General features: G+C 38.3%; 1 non-coding gene across 1 annotated transcript; it reads left to right on the top strand.

Annotated features, from left to right (window-relative positions):
- Window positions 1-222: 222 nt before the first annotated feature.
- On the top strand, window positions 223-325 carry LOC143363822 (U6 spliceosomal RNA). The gene has a single exon (XR_013083922.1). It is a non-coding gene; the product is annotated as a U6 spliceosomal RNA (small nuclear RNA).
- Window positions 326-11,913: the final 11,588 nt, after the last annotated feature.

The following is an 11,913-nucleotide window of genomic DNA, read 5'->3' as shown; positions in this document are numbered from 1 at the left end:
CCAAATATGATTTAATTCCGATGATATATACTTGTGTAATGGACGATGAAATATGTAGGACGATTGTGTTGTGTCTTGACATGTTCTATGCCTTTAGTATAATTTCGTGGTTAGATCGTGCATAACTCACAGACGATAATCGTCCGTTCGCTGCACCAGATATCCGGTGGGACATATCAAACGCCCTGGTTGGAAATTATGGAGGTTGTGTCTGACATGTAATTGCTTCGACAGCACATATACTAAATTTGGAACGATACAGAGAAGATTAGCATGGTCCCTGCGCAAGGATAACACGCAAAATCGTGAAGCGTTCTGTGCTGTTGAGTACTCGCGTGATCCAGGCACACACCCTTTAGAGAAAAAGTGGAAAAATTGCCATTTTTCACGATTTTCGGCTTAAAATCGCAATTTTTAATCGTTTATAACTCGTAAACGAATAAGTCAATACCGGTGAAATTTTCAGCATGGACATAATTTATTCGAACGAATCAAATACATTCTTTAAATTTTCAATACAGGCTCAGATAAAAGAGCCTGAAAAAATCAACTTTTACTATTTCTTTTGCGATTCCGACCAATTCAAATTTTTTTCAAAAATTTTTTACACCTCGTCTAATAAACTAATCCTTCTAACTTCTCAATAACATTCAAGTCATTTGATCTAATTTTTAGAAAGTTATGTTGCTTGAAATAGTGTAGACTCAGTTTTGCTCGTTACTGTAAGTAAGAAGTGGCCGCACAATGCACAGATAGATGGATAGATAGATTATAATAGATAGATACGTTATAATAGATAGATAGATTATTACTGTTTTTTTTTTCCCCGCGGGGAACAGAATTGCAGTCAATCACAGTCCCAGCAGACAGAGGCAGTGAACGTCCGGTGGTTCGACCGCCAACGAATAAACCCTCAGATGAAGAATTATTATGAATTATTATGGACATCCGATTATGTCGCACGAGGAGAAGTAAAAATAGGATTAAGATATATGTTAAAAATTCTACGCAGTAAGGTAGCACGAGAAACGACTCCAACTTTTCTTCCTGCAAGACACGCAGATGAAGTTCTCAGTTTACACGCTGAGAACAAACAGGAAAGGTGTCCAAATATGCCAAATTATAAGGAAAGACGCCGACTTCATGGTAAAAAGATCCTGTCGGCGTACAGCTGACTAGTCAGGAGACATCAAGAAGATAAAAAGATGCAAGGTAGAGACTCCTGTGCCAGCATCTTTGAAAAACAAAGGATTGTGCATCTTATAAAAAGGGGGACCAACTCCTAAAATTCAGTTATAAATAGTCAGTCAGTCAGTCAGACAATCGTGAACAATCAGTTATTCAGTCATAGTCAATAGTCCAGTAGTCTCTTTTGAAGTTAAAATAGTTCGTTCAGTTGTTTCGCGACAAACCGTTTCAAAGACCAGTGTCAGCAGTCGGAGTACATTGTAACCGAATCCGAACCCGTGATCACGGTAATATTAATATTATTATTATTATTATTATAATCAAACTATTTGTAAGCACTCCAGTATATGCGCTATATAAACCATATTTGTAAAATCAAATTTGTAATCTCTGATTCAGAACCACACTTTGAATAAATCAATAATTTTGTTGTTTTCAAAATAAGGGTACAAAGTTATTTAAACGAGCCTCAATTTCCCGAACCATAGCCGGTGTATGCAGGTAGGTTCGAAACTGCGTCCTATCCTCTTAAGATCGTAATTCATACCACTTGGGACGTAACACTATCAAAGCTTGCGAAGGAGTATCTTTGTGTTATGACAACATCTGTTCCTTCCGAAAGAGTATTCTCAAAGACTGGCGAAATAATTAGTAAAAAAAAGAAATAGATTAAAAGACAATATAGTGAATAAAATATTGCTTCTTAATATGTACAAAATAAATCCTTTATTATGTCTATTTCGTACATATTCGCTTTATCTACGTTTTTTTCTTGCCGAAATGTTCCAGTATTTCCACTCGCGGCATTTCTATACTCATGTCAGGTCCGAAATCACAGTCAAATTTAAAGCATCGAGATATTTGAAGGAATCATTTGGCAATCGATACATATAGTATAGAAACAGCTTATAGTGATCAGGAATAAATAACTTCTGTGAATTTGATTGCAAAGTGAAAAAACATTGACCACTTTGACTCGATAATTTCATACCTTACTTCATATATTAATGTATATATATAAGGCGCTAAAACTCAAGGAAGGTAAAGAATATATTTCACAGAAGTCATAAGGAAACACCAATCCCTACGACCCATATCCCATAAATTCCAACTTCAAGAAAACAAGATCTATTCAAATTAAAACATTGATAAAGAAATAATGAGAAAATAACTGCGAAATTTCTTGTTAAGGGCCAGTTTTCCCAGGTGGCCTTGAACAATCGATAGTACCGCTATAACGGCCACTCGAAGAAGCTAAATAGTAACATTTTCGTCCAGTATGGGGAGCTGGGTGCACTTTCCACATTCAGTGTCGAGTGAGAGAGAGAAAAAAAAAAAAAAGAAATAAAAATATATATATAGGAAAATGTGCAACTTAGTACGTAAGTCAAATCGTTATGTATATAGGTATAAGGGAAACATATATTTGCGGCTAATGGGTCCGAGTGGACTCAAGTCTTTGTATTATTGTTGTTAATATTAATAGCAATGAAAATAAAAAAAAAAAAAAAAATTCAGTGTCGAGTGGCATTTTCCGAGTATCCTCTCTGATTCGATCGCATGATCTCTGACAATAGAGGCGATCTGAGCATGCGTGGTCCACATCGTAAACGACGGCGCTGCCGTAGCTTCGTTCGAACAGCCGTGCCTCGGCACACTCACACACCACCAGGTCGGCGTGTACGTGTACCGATGAGAATAGCAAGGGTCCGGGATGCCGCTAATCATTCCTCGATCGTGCAAAATGGCAGAGTTGGGCAAAATATTTATCTAAATAAAAATTTCGAATAACTAGTAAAAGATAAAAAAAATTTTTATTCCTTATTCGAAGGTTCAAGTAAAGAAAGTATCTTTATTTGATGTGTATCGAATAATTTTATTCGACGAAAAAAGATAATTTTTTTTATTCGAAGCGGATTTATTCAAACTTCGAATAATTTTTTCATCTTTTATCTTATACCTCGTCTGTGGTGTAGCGTTCATTTCATAACTTTAATTTCGTCAATTTTAAACTGTCCGATATTTTGATAAAGGTCCTCGTATTCTTCAAATTTTGAAAAATGTTCCTGCCACGAAAACATTGCATTTGTCTAAAACAATTGCAATAAATAAATGGTGAAGAAAACATTTTTTTTATTTCAAATGACAACGTTTTTAACGTACCGTACACTCCGGACTGCACCGGACTGTGTGTGCATTTGAGAGTAAAACTGTCGCGAGTTGCTCTCCAGAGTCAAATTCGTCAGTGTTTTATTATGCACGAAAGGAATAGCCCTCTCCGGTAGCAAATACTTCCGATGCTACCGGAGAGTGCCATTCCTTTCGTGCATAATATGTAAAACACTGACGAATTGACTCTGGAGAATAAGTCGCGACAATTTTACTCTTAAATTGGCACGCATCCTTAGAGTGTATGTAGACTAAAAATGTTGTCACTCGAAGAAAATGTTTTTCCACCGTTTATTTTGCAATTGTTTGAAACAAATGTTCCTGCTTTCGTGGCAGGAGCAATTTAAAAACTTTAAGGGAAATGAGGAACTTTCTCATAAAAGCGGACAGTTTCAAATTTCCGTAATTAAAGTTATTTCAAGTGAACGCTGCACCGTGACATACAGCTTCCGACGGCAGGCGCGCGGTAGAAGCAGCGGCCGGACATCTTACCTACGTGCAGCGTTCACTTAAAATAATTTTAATTCTCATTAAATTGTCAGTAATGGGGACACTTTGCGCTATCTCCCCATTCTTTTTCAAATTTTTAAGAATATTCCGGCCATGAAAATATTGCATCTGTTTCAAACAATTGCAAAATGAATGGTGAAAAAAACATTTTTTTCAAATGACAACATTTTTAGTATACTCTCTTACGTTATCACTATATGCTCCCAAAAACTCATCTTTGATCTTTGTCGATTTGTTAGTTCTAGCCGTATAATTTAATGAAACAAGAGTGACACTTTCTTACTTTTCTGTAAAATCATGAAAATCCTTTGAGACTTGTTCATAGGTGACTACAACATATTCAAATTTGAACAAAATGCGAAACATTGCTGCAACAAGAGTCCGATTTCGCGTGGAATGATCCTTATAAGAACAAGGTGAGAGCATATCGTTTCATAGAGGACGAAATACAGAAAGTTTCTGATACAATCGAACGAATCAGTTCGAGGGAACGGCGAGAACGTCCGCGACGTCGGCCATTGTGGATGGAAATCATTTTCCTTAGCCTCCGCCGAGGAATAAAAAGTCATGTGCAGCTCTGAAGACGCAGGGAATCGAATCGCATAGTTATCGGATGCACCGGCCAGCCTCGTTTTCATAACTTACCTTGGCCGGGAAACCATGGCGTTGTGAAAACAATTAGTTAATGGGACGCGGGCCAAGTTTACAAGCTGATCGAGTTACGTTTAATAAAGTCAGAGAATTTTAAACTTTCGTCACTTGCCCGGTTCGATCTATCGCTTGAAATTACCGGTCGAATTAACGGGGCTTTTAGGGGTTGTAACCCCCGACGAATTAGATCGGGTTAGATAAACGTGGAAGTTCGTGTCATCTATTAACCCTTAACACCCCAACGTGCTTCTGTATCATAACTGACCACTACTGTCCAAAATATGGCGAGTGTATAATCGATTAATAAAATGGCTTTTAGCAAACAAATAAGATCTATCGGTTTCTAGAAAATCGAAATATGCTCAAGTAGTATGCTCGACGATTATACGGTTCACACACAATTACAGACGTATTTCGCGCGTCCTCGTATCTCCGGGAGATAAAAATGAATTTCTTCATCCCCTCAATCAAGAAAACCACTTAGGAGATCCTTCGTTTTTACGCGAACAAAGGTGGCTGCTTTGCGGGAAGTTTTTTGACGGGAAATTAGCGGAGATGTTGACACCGTTGTTGCTCGTACATCTTACTTTTTTGTAATAAGGAATGCCATTGTGCTTAAATAAAAAGAAAAATTAAAATCGACTTTTACGGATGTTGCACGCAATTTCGCGCAGGAAATAATTCCAAGATATAACGAAAGATAGAAATGTTTCTGATCGGTGTACGTTAGCGTACCGTTTTCATTATTTTCAACCGATCCGTCGGAAACTACCTTTAAGAAGTTCAGCTATCTTCTTTCCTGCAATAACCCCAAAGAAAATGATTATATCCGGCTTTTCAGATTGATTTCAATTATATCTACACTACAAAATTCAATAGAATGGAGTAGAATTTTTCTTGATTTTAGATCTACAAAGTTGCTACCACTGAAAATAAGATTTCGTGGGGTTTATTAAAGTTTGACTACAGAAACTGAAAATTGCCCAAACATCCGCAGTCCATCGACAAGAATCACCCGCCATAATAAATAAAATATCTCGTTAAGCATCGCGTCCGTGATGAGAGGCAAAAAGCACATGAATTTTTCACACCCCCCAAAATAGAAGGACTCGGCAGTTAAGGTCAAACGTCTCTCGTCGTTCTCATAAGGTCATCGAAGTTGAGATGAGTCACAAGTGATCGAGGGCTGGTTTGTCGATCGCCGGACAATTTCTGAATTACCGAAATTTGGAAGTACAGTGAATTTTCGATATATGTCAACAACACGGGTCTTGCCAGTGTCATCACCATTGTTGCATTTCGATAAGAAACTTTCGATTCTTGTATCGAAAACCTTTACAGAAAATAAAATTGTTCTAAATAAATAATAAGTTGATCGTAAAAAATAGAAACAAGATGAAAATGTGCCTGTTCTTTCAACAACTTTCATAAATTGAAAATAATATTCTCCAATTTTTCTAACACCTTCACAATTTAGCTTTCCAGTTTCCATTTTTCTATAAATGCACAAAATCCACAGCGAACAAAAATTAGCACTTAACGATGTTTGTTTATTGCCCGTTGTTCAATTCCATTTTTGACAATCCACTCTCGACAATCGCGTTCGATACGGTGTTCCACGGATTCCACGTCGCAATTAACACGGGCCGGAAGTCACCGCGCATAATTTTGCGTAAGGAGAGTTAGACACTGTCAAATGGCGGAAGACGAACACTGCGGGCTTAATTGTGATCCTTATTGGGCCCACCGTGAAATATGGAACAAGAAGCGGATCGCGTGTTATTGTATGCGCCTCGTATTCGGGCGCACACGATCCCGGCCGACGGGATATAATACCCTGCGGGAATAATGATTCCCCTCTGTGACGCAAATTTTTCGAGCGGAGAATGAAATTCGAATTTTTACGGATAAACAAGAAAGCCCGTCACGTGCGCGATTTCAACGGGAATATCTACATATGTCGGGTATGCAAACAAGAACTTATTCATCCCATTCTTCCGTTTGTTTCAAACGCCAATGCAACTCGATGAATAAATATGAACTTCCCGGAACATGCGAAAAATCCCTCGGCGAAATAGTCAATCGAAGTTTTCTTGTGAGGTTTAAAGCAAACGCGAAGTATTCGTCAAACAATTTGATTATTTATTAAATTATTTCTTAATCTATTTAATAATCAGAATAATTATTCTTAGAATACGATAGAATTTCGTGGCTTGATTTCGAGAAATATTGTAATCGAATACCGTTGTCTGGCCCTCCGGAATTTTAATTAAAAATTCCGTAAAATTAACAGAGCTATGGCACGCGATCAGTTCATGCTCCTACGATACTCAGCACGACACGTAGAACGTAAAACGCGTTGTTTGGGACAATTCCAATTTCTTAAAATCTCTATTAACAGTTAGAATTTCTAACAACGATGATACTATTAAAATAAATTGGGAGAGAAAAAAAGAAGAAAGCTGCATGGAACTGGAAGAGGGAAACGGTAGAGGAAGTCAAGGAATTCTGTTATTTAGGAATAAAGTTTGAAAGCAACGGAAAGATAGCAGGTCACGTAAAGGAAAGGATAAAGAGAGCGAACGTGGTCCTAAATCAAGTATGGGGAATCGGCGAAAGGAAATTTAAAAATGATTTTAAAATGAGAATGTTTCTCTTTGATACGTTGGTACTGGGGGTACTCCTATACGGGGTAGAGCTATGGGGCTTTAAGGAGAGAACAGAAGTAGAAAGGATTCAGCTGAAATATATAAAGTGGACACTTGGTTTGGACGTGCGTACCCCAGGATACTTGGTAGTGGAAGAAACAAAAAGGGCGAGGCTTAGAGTAAAGGCAGGAATTAGGGCATGGAAATACACGGAAGGAGTAAGAAACAGAGCAGGGAGGAAGATAGTCAAGGAATGTCTGAAGGAAAAGGAATCAGGGAAAGTTCAGGGCGAAAGCGGGAAAGAAAGGGAGGAATACTTAAAGAGAAACGGATGGAGCCAAGCAGGGGTGGAAGAGATGATAAGGCTAGAGATGGAGGTAGCGGAGAGGCTAAAGGAGAGAGACATTGAGGTACAACGGCAAGAACAATATACAAGGATAGAGCAGTCAAAATATAACAAAAGGTACAAGTTTATAAGAGTGGCAGAGTTACCAGAATACCTAAGTAAGGAGGGAAGAGGGGAAAGTCAAAAGTTAGTAGCCCAAGTAAGATGCGGAAATGCAGAAAACTGGAACAAATACTGGCTGGGAGACGAAGCAAGAGAATGCGACCTGTGTGGGGACAGGTATGGCAATCTGGAGCATCTAACAAGAGAATGCAGGGAAATGGAGGGAAGGATCAGGATGGAGGACATAGTGAGTGGGAGGATAGATACAAATGTTGAAGCGCGGCTTCAAAAGTTCAGGAAGAAGAGAGATAAGCGAGCAGAAATATAAAGGTAATATAAGGAAGCGTAAACCAAAGATAACAGACTAGGAAATGGTGCAATAATCAGAATAAGAATAGGAACAGGCAGAATATAGGTAGAGTAGTCAGGGTAGGGATGGGTGAGTCGAAGAGGGAAGGGGGAGAGAGAGAGAGAGAGAGAGAGAGAGAGAGAGAGAGAGAGAGAGAATTAATGCGTGGATAAGATAGTTATTTTTTGTATTCATAGGTTATTGTAAACCGAGTCCAATTCTTGGCCGTAAGGCTGAATAAAGCAATATTATTATTATTACTTTTTATAATAACTTTTATCATAACAATAAATTTTATATAACTTTTTCCTCCGTGAAAATGTTCTGCTCGGCTTCGTTAAGGAGTTATTAACGAAAAACGCGGGTCAATCAGAGCGCGGATACATTGAAAATTTAAAAAAATATTTATTTCAATTCTTCCGTAAATGACCATGGGATTTCGCGAGATTGGAAATAAAATAAAAATCACGTTCGCAACAAATGACGCGTTTATTTTATCGCGTTTTGTGTATAATCGCGTGGATGGTCTATTTGCCCGTTGGCCGGAAATATCCGCGCTTATTAAAATCGAAAATTTAACAGATTACATGTTTACGGAGAGAGAAGAGTCATCGAGTCGTTCGGGCGAAATATTAATCAATATATTGCGAATTTTAATGCGAAAGAAATATCGCCTGCGTTCGTTGAAAAATACAGAGACCAAATTTATTTCCCTTTTAAATCGTTTATGCGTTTCTAGATTTTCTAAATGCTTCTATACTGTTTTGCGTTTGATCCATCCATTTTTAACACGAATCTATAAAATCCTCGGTCTTGTTAATCATTGTTCGTTTAGCCTGGGATGAATAATCGTTCAAAATATAATGTTTTAAATTCGATGCTCTCAATGGGCTGATACAAAAACCTTTTAAATTCCACGAATTTGAATGTGAAGATATTTAATCTCCCGATCAAGAGCTTTCGACAGAACGTAACAAATCCGATTTTACCGTTTCCATTCGCGGGATTGGCCAGCAGGGACACGGTAGGAATCAGTGTTAGTTGTGGCCAATAATTTCATTGTTACGTTTTCAACGCCGTAAGGAAAAAATCGGCTTGATACTCCGCGTTTTTCAGCTACAGTGAAATTTTATCTTCGACTTTTCCTCGTTTTTCATTCTACATTACCCCCGGTTCTGCTTGGTAGCGTTCACGTTCGTGTCGGCCCCACCCCCTCTGCCCTTCGCCGTTACGTCAGAGTAATAAGTTTCAGGAGCCACTGCTCGATCGCTGGTCGTTTAATCGGCTGCGAAATATCGGAAATTGTTACATGCTTCTCGTATGCTGATTTATTTTATTTCTGCCCCCATCGATTGGCTGCCTCGATTTTACAATCACTAAATAATATAAATCCGTTTCGAAGAGGATACGTTGAGCAACAGTATCCGCTTCGTATTTTCCGCATTTCTTCACAGGTGAGGAGAGGTGTTAGCTCCACTTTTGCCAGTTCCACTATCATAATTTTTCCAGCCACGAGGCTCAGGGACAAACAGTTTCTCTGGAAATAAAGCATCGCCTCCGGAAAGGGCAAATTTTTTCGTGCAACACAGGCACGCGCGGTTTGCTAGAGTCTTACACAGAATGTATGTCGCGGTGTGTACCACCCACGTGCTCTCAGCAAATACCACCCTTTTCTTCAGTGAGAACAGAAGCATCCCGGTGGTAACAATATCGCTACCCGCTAACCGATACTACGTATCGTACCTTTGACAGCGAAACTGTATATACGTGACATCCTTTCTTCCCACCCCTGCGACCGTCAGAGATGAGAACCGCGCCAAGGGAAGAGAATTTAGGGGGAGAATTGCTTACGGCGTTTTTAATACGTCTGATCGCCATACGGTTGACCCCTCGTGTTTTTGTTCTCTTCTGGCTACGACTTATTCCTCGTCGGTCACTCGTGACTCCTATTTAATCTGTGAATCATTGGTAGGATGATAGAAAACATGATGATGGGCTAGAAATAGTTAACGCATTGGTTACCAGCGGTTGTTTTGGCAATAGACTTCATCATATGATATTGTTTAAGATGTCCTTTTTTAAAATGTGGTGTCATATACGGTCGGTAAAATATCGATAGAAAGAGAAATAATTACAGTAGAACCTCGCTTCGTCGACCGTCATTTATTGCTAGAACTCCTCGTCCCTTTCATACTCACAAGGGAACATAATCAGATGCGAAAATCCGATTTTGATGAAACTTGTGGGAGCTTATAGTTCTTTGAAAAATATTTCACACTTGTTTTTTTTTTATCGGCAACCATCCACTTTGAAGGGGTGAAAACAGCCCTCAAAGTTGGCGGTCAAAACCATATTTTTGGAGATATCTCGGAAACCAGAGGTCCAAAAAATTTGAATTTTTTTTTAAATTGTGTGTTTTTCACACTTTTTTTTTTTTAAGTTTGTTGTTTAAACAATATATTAAAAATTTGATTTTTTTGCGGCGCGCCGTAATTATAATTAGCACCGCGTCACGCTGCTACCTGCGCCACCTTCTTTCGCTACTAATAAAATAATAAACGACACATAACCCAGTGGTATTGTTTAAAATACTATACAGGTTTATACTAAATGCTTATATTTCGATAAAACCAGCCAGAATTCCTTCCTACGCACGCCAGGCGCAAGAATATCTTCCATTATGCATAATTATTGTTAAATGGCAAAAAAAAATCCTGAAACATGTACCCCCTATTTTGGATCAAAGATCACACACCCAAGTTTACATTAAAATGAACTAACAATAAATAAGGGAAACTGAAGAAAAATCAAATTTTTAATATATTGTTTAAACAAGAAGCTTTTGTTAAAATTTTCTTGCGCGACTACATTTCCCATTGAAAAACACACAATTTAAAAAAAAATTCAAATTTTTTCGACGTCTGGTTTCCGAGATATCCCAAAAAATATGGTTTTAACGCCCGAGTGTATGGTTGCTGATAAAAAAGCACGTGTCAAATTTCTTTCAAAGAACTATAAGCTCCCATAAGTCTCATCAAAATGGGATTTTCGCATCTGAATATGATCCCTTGCCAGTATCGCCAGATAAGGTGAGGCAGCACAAATTGACGGGAAAAAGTTACCCTCTGTCTGCCAGTACCGGATTAGTCAGATATAAAACCCGTCATGTTACCGGGGGCTAGAACTTTCTGTGAACAATATTTTTTAGTGTTGGTGTTAATTTTTAAAACATAAACGCATGCTCTTCTGTGTAAAAAAGAGATATTGTACATACATAGTACAAATTAAAAAGTACTAACATAGCTATATTTCAGATGTCAGTTTTATTTCGGTATCTATTTCAGACGTTAAAACCACGTCTTGAAAAAGACGTCTTTAGGGGAGTCATATCGTCGTCATTTATTTCAATAATTCATCATAGATTTGAAGATACGAATTTTGGCCACGAACTCGGCCGAATTCGCCACTGTGCGATGGCTGGCAACTTGAGGTTGTACTCACACCCGAGTCGGAGCTTTCGTTGACACATGTTTAGAAAGTTAGGGGTCTTTACTGTGGACGATACCTTGTTCTTAAGGGATCTGGCCGCGGAGTGGGGATGGGCGAGGGTGTCTTCTAGGAGCGCGAGTGACTTCTCATTACTTATCGTGGAACCATCCGGAGACGTATTCGGCACTTTAAGTAATTTTGCGAGTGAATCGATCTGGGAGCAGGAGCAAGTGTGTGAAGTGAGAACAACATAATTCCACATCGTCATTCTTGTAATATTCAGACAAGTAAGTATTTTTATTGCTACTATTTGTTATCGTTCGTGTTTTTGCTTATGCTCTTCCGCTATATTTGTTACATTGATATAACTTCTCTTAATTTCCGTATATATCTCTTTAATTAATGTTTAAATTAGTATGTTTTCTTATAAACCATGCCACAGAAATTTTGACTGTATTTTT

This window comes from Halictus rubicundus, unplaced genomic scaffold, assembly GCF_050948215.1.
Source record: "Halictus rubicundus isolate RS-2024b unplaced genomic scaffold, iyHalRubi1_principal scaffold0139, whole genome shotgun sequence".
NCBI lineage: Eukaryota > Metazoa > Arthropoda > Insecta > Hymenoptera > Halictidae > Halictus > Halictus rubicundus.
Note: the sequence above shows the minus strand (reverse complement) of the source record. Positions and strands in the feature narration are given on the sequence as shown.